Source organism: Cebus imitator, unplaced genomic scaffold (assembly GCF_001604975.1).
Source record: "Cebus imitator isolate Cc_AM_T3 unplaced genomic scaffold, Cebus_imitator-1.0 Scaffold599, whole genome shotgun sequence".
NCBI lineage: Eukaryota > Metazoa > Chordata > Mammalia > Primates > Cebidae > Cebus > Cebus imitator.
This window is the reverse complement of record NW_016107914.1, coordinates 122,997-127,437: the sequence shown is the minus strand read 5'-3', so window position 1 is coordinate 127,437 and position 4,441 is coordinate 122,997. Positions and strand designations below refer to the sequence as shown.

The window sequence follows — 4,441 nt, the reverse complement described above, 5'->3', positions numbered from 1 at the left end:
TTTTAAAGAGACAGGGTATCACTATGTTGCCCAGGCTGGTCTCAAACTCCTGCGCTCAACTGCTCCGCCTGCCCCAGCCTTCCAAAGCGCTGGGATTACAGGCGTTAAGCCGCCATGCCTGGCTAAAAATCTGGATCTTCAGAGAGATTAGTGAAAATAAAGACTGAATGTTTTTCCCATCCAAGGTCACAGACCCTCGCCCTGAATTCTCAATCCAGGTTGAAGGCCTTGGTCTAGAAAGATACACACCAAATATTAACAGCAGTTTTCTTTGGATAGTGGAATCGCCAGAGTGATTTTATTTTGTTTTATAATATTTTTGTAAAGATAGGGTCTCAATATGTTGCTTAGGCTGGTCTTGAACTCCTGGGCTCAAAAGATCCTCCCACCTCTGCCTCCCGAAGTGCTGGGATTACATATGTGAGCCACCACATGCCTGGCCTAATTTTTTATCTTTGTAGCTATATGTATTTTCAAAGTTTTCTACAATGATGTTTTACTTTTGTAATAAATTTTATAAGAACTTAATAAATACCATGTATTTTTTTGTTTTGTCTTAAACAACCTGGAAGGATGAGCAGGAAATTTTATACAATTGATGACAGACGTTCAACCTTCCCCAACTACTTAAGCGTTATGACTCTAATCATTCCCATGTTTTTATGAGCCAAGAAAAAAACTCACTAGAATTATTTATTCTGGAGTTAAAAAGAACAAAAAGACAAACTGTCACAACTGCAGACACTTGTCTATTTTTTTGCCAAGTGTAATTTCAAAAACAGCTGAAAATATTAGAACAAATTACTGTTTAATATGGACTAATACCTTCTGCTGTTTACAAAAACACAAAACCCAGAGGCACACAGAAACTTGTATTTTAAAAATAAGTTATTATGTGTAGAAAAATTTAAAATACTTATCAAAGTAATGTCAAAACTTACATACTACCAAAGGGCTTTAATTTATTTTTATTTTTTTGAGACAGAGTCTCGCTCTATCACCAAGGCTGGAGTGCAATGGCATGATCTCTGCTCACTGCAACCTCCGACTCCTGGGTTCAAGTGATTCTCCTGCCTCAGCCTCCTGAGTAGCAGGGATTGCAGGCGCAGCGTACCACCATACCCAGCTAATTTTTGTTTTGTTTCTAGACGAAGCCTCACTCTGTCACCCAGGCTGAGTACAGTGAAACCATCTCGGCTCACTGCAACCTCCACCTCCCAGGTTCAAGTGACTGTTCTCCCTCAGCCTCCCGAGTTGCTGGGATTACAGGTGTGTGTCACCACACCCAGCTATTTTTGTATTTTTAGTAGAGACAGGGTTTCCCCACGTTGGCCAGGCCTGAACTCCAGATGGAGTTGGTCCTGAACTCCAGACCTCGTGATCCACCTGCCTCAGCCTCCCAAAGTGTTGGGATTACAGGCGTGAGCCACCAGGCCTGGCCATTTTTGTATTTTTAGTAGAGATGGGGTTTCACTATATTGGCCAGGCTGGTCCTGAACTCCTGACCTCAAGTGATCCACCTACCTCAGCCTTCCAAAGTGTTAGAATTACAGGCGTGAGCCACCGTGCCCAGCCAAAAATGCTTTAATGTTTAAAAAAAATGATTCACACATAGAAAGTACGCACATGCTTGAAACTGCTCAAGTTTAAGCAGCAACGTGGAATGTTGCAAAGGAGACAAGGACAAAGGGAAATGTGTATATCTCAGAAGCCTAATTTGCTTTCTTTCAAATCTAAAAATAAAACATTTGGACTGCCCTATTAATAAGTCTAGAAAATGGATGCCTCTTTTTGTGGAAAGCTCTCACAAACATGGAAATAAAAACATCTTCTTCTTGGTTAAAAGGACTAAAGGATATAAACATAAACCAGATGCCAATCCTTGTTTCTCTACAGTCTCCTCCCTCGTGGCTCTGGTCAGGCTTCTGTTGTAAAACTACTTCTATGGCAAAAGGAGACATACCAAATGAACGAACATGGTCTGCATGGAGCAACATGGACCAGGTTCAAAAGTGAAGTGTTGAGTGAAAAGAGAGTTGTAGGATGTTTCCCATAGTAGGATATCATCCAGTAAATTTGCAAAACACTTTATTCCATGTTGTCATCTATAATACAACAAAAACCTTGCATGGGGAATATCACGGTCACCTTTAAGGGACAGGCTACCTTGGGGAAGCAGAGCAGACAGACAAGTGCAACCACAGGGCTGGGATTCAGCTGAATCTGTCCTGAGTTTCATAAAAGAGGGTTGACAGGAATATGGCAAACTGCTAACATTTCCTAAGTCTGGGTGAAAAGTACCCAAGTAGCTATTACTTGAACTGAGCGTAGAGGCCGGGGAGGAGGAGGGTAGGGGAAGACTATGGGAAGACAGGACCTTAGAATGACACGAGGCATGGTGGAAGAGCAGCCGGCATGGAGAAGGAGCCTGGAACAGGGCTTAAGTCCCACCTCCTGAGCCCAGGCTTGGGGAGGTACAGCAGTGCTGTCCACAGGGGTTCATAAGAGTAGACCTGGTACTTGATAAGATGATAAGACAGGAGTGAGCTTGCTCACATACTGTTTCTTTCACCATCAAAGTCTTATGTAAAAATAAAAATAAAAAAATCAGTAGAACTAAGCAGTGCACTTTGTATCATAGCTGACCTCCCCTTAGACCAGAAGACTGCTGAGGGTAGGATAGTTTCCAGCAGCTAGCACAGTAACTGACACGTAATAGACGCTCCATTAGCACAGCTTAAATAAAGTGCTGCTATATATGTAAAGGGTTCAACAGTCCCAAAACAACGAAACAACCGCAACCTGGTCCCGAATACTTCCAGGATACCTCTTACGCATATTACAGCACAAAAGAGGCAGAAGGTCCAGTAGCAGAGGGAGACTCTCCAATCCCAAGTACAAAGGAGCTAACACAACCTAGAATGCTCCGAAAATAACAATGTTCCACTTTCTTCAAGATTCACAAACCAGAATTGGCTGAAGTTCCTCCTGTCAAGTAAAAAGGTCCTGCCTCACATGCTCTGCTCAGATGAGGTCTCTTTTGAATAAATGGAAGTTTCCAAAGTCTTGCTTTCTAGTTCTAACTGCTAAAAACGTCTTCCTAGCCTAACAGCTCTCTGATCTCTACAAATAGTATTGCAGTCATAAATCTGTATGCTTATCTACTCATACACAATTTTTTCTTTAAGTCTGCAATTCAAAGGCCACTCTTATTAGGCTGCATGGCTCACGGTTGTAATTCCAGCACTTTGAGAGGCCAAGGCAGGAGGATTATTCAAGCCCAGGAGTTCAAGACCAGCCTGGTTAACAAAGTGAGATCCCATGTCTACCAAAAATAAAAATAAAAAATTTAGCCAGGCACGGTGGCACATGCCTGTAGTCCCAGCTACAAGGGAGCCTGAGGTGGGAGGATCACATGAGCCCCAGAGTTCAAGGCTGCAGTGAGCTATGATCACGCTGCTGCACTCCAGCCTGGGTAATGGAGTGAGATCCCATCTCTAAAAAATATTAAAAACAATAAATAAAAAATTTAAAAACTGGTTACATAAATTATAGTACATCCATAATAGACTATTTAAACCCAACTCTTAAAAAGAATCATATGGCTCTCTATGAAATGATTCCAAATAATCTCTAGGATGCGCTAACTAAAACAAACAAATGTGCACAATATTTTATAGTGTGTATAAAAACACAACCCCCACATACCCTTGTGTATGTATACACGCATGTAAAATACATATACAAACCCAAACACACAAAAATATGTCCAATAGAGACAAAAAGTAGAACAGTAGTTGCGGTGGGGTGGGGGAGAAGGGGAGAATTGGGAGTTAGTGTTTAACGGGTATGGAATTTCAGTTTTGCAAGACGAAAGGTTGTAGAGATGGATGTTGGTGGTTTTACAACAACGTGACTGTACTCAGTGCCACTGAGCTGTATAGTCAAACGATTAAAATTGTAAATTGTTATATATATTTATCATAAAAATTTACACACACACGTGTGCACACATACACATTTTTAAAAATTTTATTTGAATGAAACCATTGTTGTAATAACCATTAAAATGATTTGAAATAGAATGATCTCTGTGAAACAAAGTTTATAGCATCACTACTTATAGAATAGAAAGCAGCAGAGGTATGCATCTGGAAGTGAATATAACATTGTAAAATCAGCCCACATTAAATACCATAAAAGTGAGAACACTCAAACTGCAGCATTATTTACAGGATTAAAAAGGAAAGTCTGGCTGGGCGCGGTGGCTCACGCCTGTAATCCCAGCACTTTGGGAGGCCGAGGCGGGTGGATCACGAGGTCAAGAGATCGAGACCATCTTGGTCAACGTGGTGAAACCCCGTCTCTACTAAAAATACAAAAAATTAGCTGGGCATGGTGGCGCATGCCTGTAATCCCAGCTACTCAGGAGGCTGAGGCA

The 4,441-nt window shown here is 41.5% G+C and overlaps 1 protein-coding gene across 1 annotated transcript in view; it reads right to left on the bottom strand.

The window, feature by feature from the left end:
• Nucleotides 1-4,441, bottom strand: part of MECP2 (methyl-CpG binding protein 2) — a 68,338-nt gene that overhangs the window by 50,751 nt on the left and 13,146 nt on the right. The gene's annotated exons all lie outside the window — the stretch shown is intronic.